We start from the raw sequence: 14499 nt of genomic DNA, 5'->3' as shown, positions 1-14499 counted from the left end.
TAGCGGCAGTGGGGCCCTTTAGTGAGTTAAGTTGAGGTGAAGTCATGTTGTCAACACTGACTTGCACTGAGCCGCATTGTAATGAACACTGGAGGGAGAAGGCTTGAAGAGTTTTGCATTGAAAGGCTGTCCTGTTGGTAGGTTCGATGAGCGGGCAGTTGCAATGGCTCCGTCAGCATGACAGTTCTTCTGAAAACCTTTGATCTGGCTTCAAGCTATTAAAAGAAAATCTGTGACACAATAGCACCATTATGCTAACAATCACATCATCACACATTTGTTTTTACAATTTTCTAAAACACACTACCAAAGTGCCCATTTAAAAACATCAAAACCACTTTAAGATGTATCTTATAGAAATGTGAGTTTTAAAAACATTACTGTAAAGAGCTTACATTGTACAATGAAATTTTTATGATTTTTCTACTGCTTGTTTGTTCTGTTCGGCTATTAACATTTATGGTAGCCAAATGTCTGGCTGCCTGTGGAGTATAGATTAAGGAAAGTTACACTAATGTGCTTAGCACACAGCTTTGCTTTGCTGATTCATGATGCCTCTGTGAATAGGTACAAAAAAATGTGTTTCCAATAACAAACTCCTTACATTACCGTTACTCAACACTGACAGACCCCTTTCTTTTTGTTGTTTTTTTTTAAACTCCCCAAATCCTCTTCATCTTGTCACATTCCAGGATATGCAGGCATTTCGGCATAGGGTTTGTTGCAAATGATCGATGTAATTGTCATGCTTTGCCGAGGTCAGAAGAGAACAATTCCAAGAAATAAAAGGATGGCTTTTTAGTTTATAAATCTAATCCATTTATCATTTCAGCAATTTGACCCCTGGTTTCCTCTGTAATAACATATACTAAAGGGACAACTGCTGTGTTCATTCCTGCACACCCCAGTGGATTTTAAATACCATGTTGATAATAACCTTTCCTAAAATGTTCTGTCATTTGTGTAGACTCTGAATTTAAAGTTGAAAATCAGTGCAGTTTTTTATTAGTGTGATACAAAAACTATAATTACTGTGCAGAGCCAACTGCTCAATCTGCTTTTTTATGTGACTGCTGACATCATGTAAAACACTTTTGCTGGAGGAGGGGAGTGGATAGTTGGAGGACAGTATGTTGAACATCAAATTCTATTCAATTATAAATCTAAACATTTACACAAGTCACAAGTACAGCAAAAGAAAGATAGAGTATATTGACTAAAACAATTGCACCTATTGATGGAAAGTCTGATTGCAAATTTAGGTATGATCATTTGTAAGAACAAGAGGGTATTGAATGATTATTTTGGTCGAAGTTCATTTCTTTCATTCATTGGCCGTCCCTTGCAGACGAGGGTGAGCCTCTTCCATTCTCAGGGCTATCCATAGCTTTTCTGATTAAGGGTCCAGGCCTGAAACGTCAGTTTTTATGCTCCTAAGATGCTGCTTGGCCTGCTGTGTTTATCTAGCTCCACACTTTGTTGTCTTTAGTCCATGTGTGGTTTCACAGGCCAATGCAAATACTGCAGACTTTGTTACACTTGGGGCTGGTGGTGGTCGTGAGAAGGGGTGGTGGAGTTAGGACATTGGTGCAGCAGTGCGTTTCTTGCACTGTTTTCATCTGGCTTCGGCTTTTTCCCCAACAGCGAGTCTCGAGGTGATCGACTCTTTATTGGATGCTCTTCCTCCACTTGAGATGGTCTTGGGCCATTGATTCCCGGGTGTCTGTGGGAACGCCGCACTTCCCCAGTGAGGCCTTGAGGTGATCACTGAAACACTTCCTCTGACCAGTTGGGGCTCGCCTGCCGTTTCGAAGCTGGGAGTAGAGCTCTTGCTCGGGGAGTCTCATGTCGGCAAACAGCAAACCCAGCCCATTGCAGCTGATCAAGGGTGGTCAGTGTCTCAATCCTGGGCATGTTGACCTGGTCAAAGACGCTGGTGTTGGTCTGTCTTTCTTCCCAATAGATACGCAGGATCTTTTACAAGCAGTGTTGGCGGTAGTGCCCCAATGCCTTGAGGTGTCTGCATTCGACAGTCCACGTCTGAGATCCAAATGCATAGAAAGAAAGTCCAAGGGTGTGGAGGGAAAAGCAGGAAATTGTGAAGAGATAATGATACTCATGTGAAGAGATGGCATCGACATGACGGGTTGAAAGGGTTCTTTCAGTGCCATAGCAATTCTGTGATTCCTGCAACATACACACTAGGAGTGGGACACTTACTGTTTCAAGCCTATTGTTTGTGGGCTTTAATTTAATGATTCCCTTGCCAATCAAAAACCTATCAAACTCAGCCTTAAAAATATTCAAAGGCCTAGTTTAGTCTGCTCTTAGGAAATGGGAATTCCCACACGCCAACGACCCTCTGAGGGGGGATAAAAACAGGCTCTTCATCTCCGTCTTCAATAAGAAATAACTTATTTTTAAATTGTATCCAGGCCTTCTGAATTTTATATATATGAATAACATAACGTCTCATTCTTGGGAACACCAGTGAATACAGATATAACTTGTCCAAACTTTCCTCATAAGACAGATTCTTCATTCCAAGAATCAGCTGAGCAAACCATCTCTAAATTCCTTCCAATGTATTAAGACTTTTTCTTTAATGAGGAGACCAAAACTGTACTTAATACTCTAAGAGCGGTCTCACCAACATCCTAGAGCACTACAACAAAACTTCCCAAATATTTCATTACTTTGCAAGAAAATACAATTTTCCATTTGTCTTCCTTGCCGTGCCTACGTTCTAACATTTTGAGATTTATGTACCAGGACAGCTGAATCCCCCTGTACTGCAATTTAACTAATATTTTGCTTTAGCATTCTTCTTGCCAAACTGGATGGTTTCATATTTTAAGCATCAGCCGCATTGTTGCTCACTCAATCTATCGATTTCTCTTTGCAGGCTTTTTATGTCCTCTTCATGTTACTCCTCTACCTCTCTCTTTATGTTGTCAACAAATTTAGCAACCATGAATACTGTCCCTTCATCCACATCATGGTCCCCTGTAGCAATCGACTCATTCCATTTGCCATCCTAAAATCACACCATTCATCATTACTCTGTTTTGTGTTTTACCCAATCCACTGTTCAAGCTATTGCATTACACCGAAACCATGAACTCTTATTTTGTGCAGTAAGCTTTGTTGTAGTGTCTTGTCAAATACCTATTGGAAGTCCAAGCACACCAAATCTATGGAATCCCTTTTATCTACGTTGCTTGCTACTTCCGCAAAGGGCTAATTTTGTCAAATATTTTTGCTATAATGTATGTATTCCACAAAACCTGACTGGTTTGTATGATAATATATAATAGACAAGATACCAGGAATAAAATGCTGCTGTCCTACAATGTGGGGGGACTTGTCCATAAAATACAGAAAGGTAGCACATAGGTGCACAGGTAGTGAAGAAAGTTAATAGAATGTTGACCCTTATTTCAAGGGAGTTGGAGTATAAGAGTAGAAAACATTGAAAATAGATGCAGGAGTAGTCCATTCAGCCCTTCGAGCCTGCACCATCATTCAATGTGATCATGATTGATCATGTAATTTCAGTATCCCACTCCTGCTTTCCCTCTACACCCCATGATCCCTTTAGGCACCCGTGCCACATCCAGCTTCCTCTTGAATATATCCAATGAACTGACCCCAACAGCTTTGTGTGGCAGTGAATGCCATTGGTCTTGCTACAACTGTAGAAGATGCAGGTGAGATCACATGTGGAATACTGGGAGCACCTCCCTTGTTTAAGGAAAGGTAATATTGTATTGGAGGCAGTTCTGAGATGGTTAGATCCTTGGTATAGGTGGATTGTCTTATGAGCAAAGGCTAAACAAGTTAAGACCGTACTCGCTGGAAGCTAGAAGAAGGAGAGGTGATCTCATTGAAATATACAGGATGCTTAAGGGACTTGATGGGTAAATGCTGAGAGGATGTTATCCCCTCATGTGAGAGTCTAGGACCAGAAGGTGTAGTCTCAGAATAAAGGGGCACCAATTTAAGACTGAGAGGAGGAGGGATTTCTTCTCTCAGGGGGTTGTAAGTCCTTGGAACTCCTTTCCACAGAAAGTTGTAAAGTCAAAGTCTTTGTGTATATTTAAGGCTGGGATAGAACGATTCTGGATCAGTCTGGGAATGCAGGGTTATAGGAAAAGGATGGATATATGGATGTGAGGACTGCCAGGTCAACCACGGTCCTATTGAATGTTGAAACAGGCTCAAAGGACCAACTGGCCTGCTCTTGTTCCAATTTCTTATGGTTTTATGGTCTTAATTTGTATATCTCTCTGACTGTCTCCCTCAAAGGTTCCAACATTTCTTCTTGCTCTTGCTTCATGCTTTTAGAAGAAGAAATTGCCAGTGTCACCACAGTTAATTTGTCACAATTTTTTAATGCAGAGAATCAAACAGGACCGAAGATGCCCTTTGACCCATCAAATCTGGACTCAATACTTGAAAATATACAGTTACCTATGCTTTTCCAAACTAGACCCATAAGCAGCAAAAGGCAAATTCAAAGCTTCCTTGTAAGTGCTCGTCCACCACACCAATTCAGTCTGGCAACTCTGTTGACCAAATGGAAAGTTGACTCAATAAGTGATGGTGTGGTAGACACTTGTTTTGAGCAAGAAGCTGAGATAGACCCAATGAGATATTCAGTTCCGTTGAACAATATATAATACATAAATGCATTTGTTGCAATCAGTTATTAATGAATGAGTTGATTATCAACCACAGCAAAAATATATGTGGCACCTTTAATGCAATGAGATGGTGCAAGGAACTATCAAGCGAGATGTGTAATGGGTGGCCAAGAACATGTTTCCAGATACCTGCTATCACATAGTATGGATTTGTTTCCTAGCACAGAAGGCAAATCAGACTTGCTTTTCAAAATCCTGCCCTTTAGTCAGAAAAAAATCAGTCTTAAACTACAGGAAAACATGATTGCATTTTTGAGGGGTCTGCTGGGCTTGGAGCATGAATGTGAGTGTCAGCCTGTGGACCATAACTTCTTCATGATGAAAGAATGTTGCACCAACATCAATTACTGGGGCCTTTCGACATAAGGCTATGATCGGTTCAATCTTGGAAATTTATTACGTGCCAAAATCTATCAATGAAGTACTCTGGTGTGATGCATCTGATATTAAAAATACCCACCATTAGAAAAAAAAATATATGCACGATTAGAAACAACGATGTTTATTACAGGCTAAGGCTGAAAAGCAAAATGTGTGAGAAAAACCATTGGAGATCTGGAGAAAAGTTTAGATTTGGATCCATATTCAGCTCTTGTTTTTACTCCAGTATCATAGTTAACAGAAGAAGCAACCTGCAAAATTTATTAAACACATTTGATAAACAACAGGATGGAATTTGAAAGTTGCACATTGTTTGTTATTCAGGTTTACTACTTTTTTTGGGCTTATTCACGTGGTGAGGGCATCACTGACCAGGCAGCATTGATAGGAGATAACACAGTGTGAAGCTGGATGAACACAACAGGCCAAGCAGCATCAGAGGAGCAGGAAAGCTTGGCGTTTCAGGTTGGGGCCCTTCTTGAATTGCTCTGAGGTCAGTTCAGAGACAACCACATTGCTGTGGGTCATATGTTGGCCAGACCAGGTAAGGATTGCAGTTTCCTTCCCTAAAGGACATTAGTGAGCCAAATGGGTTTTTCCAACAATCAACAATGGATTCATGGTGATCATTAGATTCTTAATTCCAGGTATTCCTTCAGTTCAAATTCTACCACCTGCCATGACAGAATTCAAATCCAGGTCCCCCGAACCTGATTTGAGTCTCTAGATTAATAGCCCAGGGACAATATGATGAAGTCACCACTTCTCCTTCATTGGCAGACTTTTGGGCGTACTTTTCAGGGTAATGGAGCCTGAGAGTTTAATTGGCCTTTACATTGCACTGTGTATTGTAAATGAAATTATAAGAGATGATTTAACACGTTGATCAGCAAATTGATCAATGAACTGGTGCAGGTACAACGAACGGAGTGGCCTCTTTCTGCATCATAAAATTTCTGTGACCCTGATTTATTGTAGCATTTGTTCAAACAATACAGAAAATGAGACGAGTCTGAATTTCCTCAGTTATTCCAATACAGTCTCACTGTAATTCAAGAATAAAGGGACAAAAGAGAAGTACTGCACAGGAACAGGCTCTTCGGTCCTCCAAGCCTGTGCCAATCAACATGTCCGAACTAAACTTAAAAACAAACCTTCTGCCCTTATTCAGTCCATACCCCTCTATTTCTTCACTATTCATGTAACCATCCAGGCGCCTCTTAAATGTCACCAACGTGCCTGCTTCCACCGTCTCATCTGGCAGTGTGTTCCAGCCTCCTACTATCCTGCGCGTAAAAAACTTCCCTCGCACTTCTCCCTTAAACATTTGCCCTCTCATCTTGAACCTGTGTCCCCATCTAATTGAAACTTCAACCCTGGGAAAAAGCCTTTGACTATCCAACCTATCTACGCCTCTCATTATTTTGCAGACCTCTATCAGGTCTTCCTTCAGCTGCTGTCTTTCCAGTGAAAACAATCCTAGCCTTTTGAACCTTTCCTCATAGCCAATGCCCTGGAGACTGGGCAACATCCTGGTGAACCTTCTCTCCACTGCCTCTAAAGCTTCCACATCCTTCTGGTAATGTGGTGACCAAAACTGCACACTTGCTCCAGATGTGGCCTAACGGGAGTTTTACATCACTGCAGCATGTTTAACCAACTCTTGTACTCCATGCCCCAGGCGATGAAGGCAAGCATACTGTATGCCTTCTTAATCACCTTGTTTACCTGTGTTGCCGCCTTTAGGGAATGTGGACCTATATGCCCAGATCTGTCTAAATGTTAATGTTCCTCAGGATTCTGCCATTTGTGGTACAATTCACACCTAAATTTGATCCTCCATAATGAATCACCTCATATTTGTCTGGATTAAACTCCATGTGCCATTTCTGTGCCCAAGTCGCACAGAAGGAGTAAATAAATTTGGGAGGTTTTGCTAAAACTGTACAAGGCACTGGTTAGATCACAGCTGGAGTTTTGTGAGCAGTTTTGGTTCCCTTATGTAAGGAAAGATATCCTGGCATCATAGGCAGCCAAGAAAAGGTTTACACGGCTGGTCTCAGGTATGGACTGTCTTATGAGGAGATGTTAAATAGATTGGGCCAGTAAACGTTAGAATGAGAGGCAACCTTACTGAAGTGTATAAGATTCTTAGGGGACTTGACAGGGTAGATACAGAAGGGTTGCTTTCCCCCTGTCTAGGCCAAGAGATCATCATCTCAGAATAAGGCGCACATACATGATATGAGGAGGAATTTCTTCTCCCGGGGGTTACGAATCTGTGGAATCCGTTGCCACAGAGGGCTGTTGAAACTGGGTTATTAAATACATCCATGGCTGCAACAAAAACAGGTTTTATTCAATACATTCAAGAATGAGATTGATAATATTTCTAGGGGTTAAAGACATCACGGGGCATGGGGGGAAAGTGGGATTATGGCATCATTAATTTTTAATCAGTAAGGGGCACAAGTGTTATGGAGAAAATTTGCAATATGGTAAATAGTGAGTGGCAAGGTGTGGGACTACAGGATGATACCGATGGGCTAGTTAAATGGGCAGAACAATAGCAAATGGAATAGTGTAACATGATGCATCGTGTGAGGACTAACAACGCAAAGAAGCACACATTGAAATGGCAGGACCCGAGAAAGTGCAAAGGATCAGAGGGTCCTTGATGTGAAGGTCCACAGATGCTTGATGGCTTCAGGACAGACCAATAATGTGGTTACAAAGACATAAGAGATACTTGTTTTGGCTATCAAGGCATTGAATGAAAGAACAGAGACATTATGTGAAACAGTATAAGGCGCTAAAACAAAAGCAAAGTTGCTGGAAAAGCTCAGCAGGTCTGGCAGCATCTGTGAAGGAAAAAAAGCAGAGTTAACGTTCTGGGTCCAGTATAGGTTGCTAGTTAGGGACAGTTGGAGTACTGTGTACAGTTCTGGTCACTGCACTGCAGGGAAGGTGTGATTGCTCTGGAAGGGATGTTGAAGAGATTCATCGGGATATTGCCTGGTGTGGAGCATTTCAGCGATGAAGAGAGGCTAGAAAGAGTAGGATTCTTTTTCTTAGAGAGGGAAAGCTGAGGGAGCACCTTATTGACGTGTGCCAATCTATGAGAGGCATGGATCAGGTAGCTGGGGAGGAAACATTTCTCATCAGTGGGGGATCATGAAACAGGGAGAATAGGTTTAAGGATAGGGGCAGAATATTTAGAGAGGGATTTGCTCCTAAGCCCATCCTAGTCCTGATCCTCAGGTTGGCTGTAACCTTCTTCTCCTTTCCTTTCTCAGCTTTTCTTCATTTTTCTTTCTACTTCTTCTTTACAGCAGTGAAGTGGGGAATAGTGACATGGGCGGCAGAGACAGTGTCGGGCCTGGAGCCCAGAGCCTATTATAGAGACCCTGGAGCACCGGATGAGGACAAAAAACAGGACTCTTTTCAGTTATTTCATTTTATTTAATCTGTAATTAAAAATGGTGCCGGAGCACAGTGACAATTGGCACCTTTTTCACTGCATTTTCTTATAAATACATGTGATAATATACCATTTATAAATCATAGTGAAGATCTGATTTTTCTGAATCTCACAACCTGAGAGGGTGCTAAGGGCAGGAATCATCATAATAGTCGAGATATTGTTAAGTGAACACTTGAAATTCTGTAAGATACTGCGTTAAGAGGCCAAGTTGTAGAAAACAGGAGTGACGTAAATAGATTGATGGCTAATACTGACAAGATGGCCAAAGACCCTCTTCCCATGCTGCAAAACTCTTGTTAAAGCTAAGAGCAGGCAGGGAGAACAAAGCAAATTATCTGTGATAACAGTGAGACTAGGACTCAGGGGCACAGCCTCGGGGCGAACACAGTGCTTCAGAACTGAGATTAGGAGGAATGTCTTCAGCCAGAGGATGGTGATTCATTGCCTCAGAGGGCTGTGGAGGCCAAGTCTTTGAATGCGTTTAAAACAGAGATAGATAGGCTCTTGCCTGGTAAAAGGATCAGAAGTTATGGGGAGAAGGCAGGAAAATCGATATGAGAAACATATCAACCATGATCAAGTGGTGGTGGAGGCTTGAAAGGCCAAATAGGTGGTGAATCTGTGGACCTCTTTGTCAGGCAGGATCCTGTGAGACAAATCACTGAGTGTATTTAAGACAGAGATAGGTAGGTTCTTACAGGGGACCAAGGGTTACATGGAGAAGGCAGGAGAATGGGATTGAGAAACACATAAGCCCTGGTCAAGCGATGGAGCAAACCTGATTGGCTGAATAGCCTAATTTTGCTCTCATATAGAACATAGAACATAGAGCAGTACAGCTCAGGAATATTTCTACAGCCCAGGATATTTTGCAAAACATGATGCCAAATTAAACTAATCATTTCCGCCTGCCTATGGTCCATGGCCGCTTCATTCTTTGTTTATTTATGTGCTTATCTAAAAGCCCCATAAATGCCCTATCGTATCTGCCTCTATCACTGCCCTTTGCAGCATATTCCAGACTCCTACCACTTTCTGTGTAAAAAACTTGCCCCTCACATCTCCTTTGAACTTCCTCCCCCTCACCTTAAATGCATGTCCTCTAGTATTACTGGGAAAAGGTTGATTGTCAACCCTGTTTATGCCTCTCATTATTTTATAAACTTCTATCAAATCTCCCTTCAGCCTCTGTTGCTCCGGAGTTGCAACCTGAGTTTTTCCCACTTGTATTTATAGCTCATGCCCTCTAATCCAGGCAGCATCCTGGTAAAAATTGTGTCAGTGATAATGGGAACTGCAGATGCTGGAGAATCCAAGGTAATAAAATGTGAGGCTGGGTGAACACAGCAGGCCAAGCAGCATCTCAGGAGCACAATGTACACCCTCGCCAAAGCCTCCACATCCTGCCTGTAGCCTCACCAAAGTTTTATGAAGCTACAACATAACATTCTGTCTCTGCACTCAATGCCTCTATGTCTTATGGGGTTTTTAGGGGATGCAATGACCTATTGGTATTATTGCTGGATTGTTAATCCAGAGACCCAGATAACATTCTGGGGACCCGTATTTGAATCCCACCATGGCAGATGGTGGAATTTGAATCCAGTAAAATATCTGGAATTAAGAATCTAATGATGACCATGAATCCATTGCCAATTGTCGGAAAAACCCATCTGGTTCACTAATGTCCATTTGGGAAGGAAATCTACCATCCTTACCTGGCCAGGCCTACATGTGACTCCAGGCCACAGCAATGTTTTTGACTCTAAACTGCCCTCTGGGCAACTGGGGACAGATAATAAATGCTGCCTGGTCAGCGACACCCTCATTCCATGAATGAATTTTAAAAAAAGGTCTAATTAAGGTGGAGACCTGGGATGATTAACTAAGATAAGGTTTAATGCTTCTACTGCCAAATAAATTGTGAAGAAATTTAGTTTGTGAATTACAAAACACACCTGAATGTAATATGAAAGTGTACAGAAAGAAGCCAGGCAATACTGGACCTTGGTAAGACCATAACTGGAGCATTGTGTGCAATTTTGGTCTCCCTACCAGAGAAAGGGTCCACTGAGGGAGTGCAGCAGATGCAGGGATGGCAGGACTGTCCTATGAGGAGGGATTGGATCGACTGAGCCTGTACTCGTGAGAGTTTAGAAGGATAAGTGGGGATCTGATTGAGACATATAAAATTCTCATAGGGCTGGACAGATGTGACACAGGGAGAATGTTTCCCCTGGTTGGGGAGTCCAGAAATGGGGAAGACCATTTAGAATTGAGGTAATGAAAAATGTCTTCACTGAAAGGACTTGTGGAATTCCCTACCACAGAAGACTGTGGAGGCCAAGTAACTGAACATATTCAGGAAAGAAATAGTTAATTTTCTGGATTTTTAAAGGTATTGAGGGGCATGGAGAGGAAGTGTGAATGTGGTATTGAGATGAAGCATCAGCCATGATCGTGTGGAATGGCAGAGCAGGCTCGAAAGACTGAACGGCCTACTTTTGCCATTATCTCCTATGTTTTCAACAAGATAAGACACTGGCGTAGGAACTGTGAAATCCACATTGATAGGGGCTGACGCATAGCTTAATATCTTAAATTGTTGAACTCGACATTCACTTGTCTGTGTGCATTTTTGCACCAATCAAAATGGTCTAGCTATTCAGAAATTGAAAGAAAGACTTGCACTTATGTACAGCCCCAGGATATGCCAAAATGCAGTGAAGTATTTCTGAAGCATAGTTTACTGGCGAAATCACAGCTACTAATATTCACAGCCAGCAGCTACAAACAGCAATGTGATAATGACCCGGAAACGACCAGTTAATTCATTATTTTCATGGTGTGGGTTGAGGGTATTGGTCAGGGCACTTTGATATATTTTTCCAGTTTGTAACAGAAGGAGAATGTAATTTTTAGTCCAACAGCTGCAAATCTATTCAGTTCGCACTTGAACCGCATTTCAGAGGAGGCATGTGTTTGGCAATGGAAATGTTGAGAACAAGTTGTGGGGAATATTAACTGAAATAACAAAGAAAAACGACCATCAAATATGTGAAGTAGCACACAGCAAGCAGCAATTGCCCATTCTTACTGAAAACCGGGAGTTTCAGGAATGGCTGTACTTGTAACTCTTTGATTCAAGTTAAGAGAAAAATTGGGAAGTGGGGCAGAGAAATCAGCTCACAGGGAATCCATTTCCCACTGAAGACCAGACATGCAGCATTCAAGGCAGGTGTCCCAGACCGATACAGGAGATCCAGAAATGACCCCCGCAAAGTCATCAGGAATGCTAAGAGGCAGTACCAGGCCTAGTCAGAGGCCCAGATCTACCAAACAGACTCTCACTGCCTGCGACAAGGCCTAAACAACATTGTGGGGTACAAAATGAAGCAGACCAAGACAGCGGACAAAGACCTCCCTGAAGCGCTCAATGCTTTCCATGCTCGGTTTGAGCAGAATGCCAGTGGCATGATGACACCTGCCCCAACACATCTGTGCCCTCTGTCACCACCCCAGATGTCAGATCACTCTTCCTGGGAGTCAACCCAAGGAAAGCAAAGGGCCTGGACAGTGTCCCTGGCCAAGCACTCAGAGGCTGTGTGCACCCATTGATGGAGGTATTCACCAACATCTTCAACCTCTCCCCCTTAAGCCGAAGTTGCCCATTGCTTCAAGAAGACCATCACCATACCAGTGCCCAAGAAAACACATGTAGTGTGCTTTAATGACCACCCACCCAGCGGCTCTGACATCCATAATCATGAAGTGCTCTGAGAGGCTGGTCATGGCCCTCCAGTCTCCCAGCCTGCCTTGCCCCCCTACCATTTGCCTATCAATGTAACAGGCCCACAGAGGATGCCATATTCCTAGCTCTGCACTTATCCTTGGAACATGTAAACAACGAGGACACTTATATCAGACTCCTGCTAGTTGAGAACAGCTCCATTTTCAACACTACTACCCCCTCCAGGCTGATCTCAAAACTTTGAGACCTAGGTCTCAGCTCTGCCCTTTGTAACTGGACCCTCAGCTTCCCGACCCACAGACCGCAATCAGTGAGGATAGGTAACCTCACCTCCTCCACAATAACACTCAACACTGGAGCCCCGAAAGGGCGTGTTCTCAGCCCCCTACTGTGCTCACTGTAAACCTGTGACCGTGTTGACAAATTCCAAATGAACACCATCTACAAGTTCACTGACAACGCCACCAAAGTAGGATGGATATCTAACAATGATGAGCCAAACTGCAGAAGGGAGATAGAGGGCTTGGTGATGTGATGCAACAAATGCAATCTGTCTCTCAATGTCAGCAAAACTGAAGAGCTGATCGTTTACTTTAGAAAGAAAGCAGGAGAACACGTTCCGATCTACATCACTGGATCAGAGGTGGAGAGAGTGGAGAGCACCAAATTCCTTGGAGTGACGATAACCAACAATCTCTCATGGATTTCCAGGTAGGTACAATGTTCAAGAAGGCACAACAATGCCTCTTCGTCCTCAGGAAATTTGACATGTCTCCAGGGTCCCTTATGAACTTCTATAGATGCACCATTGAGAGCATACTGTCCTGGTACATAATGGCCTGGTACATACTGTCCTGGTACATAATGGCCTGGTATGCCTACTGCTCTGCCCAGGGCCATAACAAACTACCAAGGTGGTGTGCACAGCCCAGACCATCCCCACGGAAGCCAACCTTTCATCTGTGGATTCCATTTACATGGCTCGCTGCCATGAAGAGGCTGCCAACATCATCAAAGACCCATTGCAATCTGGTACTGACCTCCTACAACCTCTTCCATCAGGTAGCAAAAACAGAAACTTGAACACGTATCAACAGGTTCAAGAATGGCTTCTTCCTGGCCATTACGGTGGCTCAGTGGTTCGCACTGCTGCTTCACAAGCTAGGAACCCAGGTTCAATTCCAGCCTTGGGCGACTGTCTGTTCAGAGTTTGCACATTCTCCCTGTGTCTGCGTGCATTTCCTCCCACAGCCCAAAGATGTGCAGGTTAAGTGGATTGGCCATGCTAAATTGCCCGTAGTGTTCAGGGATGTGTATATTAGACGGGTTATAGGAGGATGGCTCTGGGTGCGATGCTCTGAGGTTCACTGTGGACTTGTTGGGCCGAAGGGCCTGTTTCCACACTGCAGGGATTCTACGAGACCATTATCAGATTGATGAATGGACTCTCGCCTCAAATAATGCTGACCTTGCGCATGTTGATCTCGCTTCACACACATCAAGTGGAATGTAACCTATATGCCTCTGCCTAGGTTTTTTTACAACCTTTGATGTATACGTCCTTGCTTACTATGATCTGCCTGTACTACTCATAAACAAAGTTTTTCACTGTACTTCAGTACACGTGACAATCAATCAATTAATCAATCATTGGATCCCACTACTCAGGACCTTCCACCATCTTTCCAGTCCCAAAAAATTTGTTTTAAGAGAATCACACACTCCAAAGTGAGCTATCAAGGATTTTTCAGATCTGCAAAGTCTATGAATTAAGAACTTGATAAACACGTGCAATATATTTGTGACTCATTGACCCTGGGGAAATGTTATCTGTTATTCGAATGCTGTATTTGAAAGTCCCAACTAAATGGTAAGAACAAAAGCAGCATATTCAAAACTGACAGGGCAGCATGGTGGCTCAGTGGTTAGCACTGCTGCCTAATAGCACTAGGGGCCCTGGTTTGATCCCACCCTCAGGCAAATATCTGAGTAGAGTTTGCATATTCTCCCCGTGTCTGCATGGGTTTCCTCCCACAGTCCAAACATTTACAAATAAAGTGAATTAGCCATGCTAGATTGCCCATAGTACCCAGGGATGTGTAGGCTAGGTGGGTTAAGCATAAATAAATGTAGTGTTACAGGGAAAGAGTGGGTGGGGTAGTCTTCAGAGGGTCAGT

The sequence above is a fragment of the Stegostoma tigrinum genome, chromosome 14 (assembly GCF_030684315.1).
Source record: "Stegostoma tigrinum isolate sSteTig4 chromosome 14, sSteTig4.hap1, whole genome shotgun sequence".
NCBI lineage: Eukaryota > Metazoa > Chordata > Chondrichthyes > Orectolobiformes > Stegostomatidae > Stegostoma > Stegostoma tigrinum.
This window is presented reverse-complemented; position numbering follows the sequence as displayed.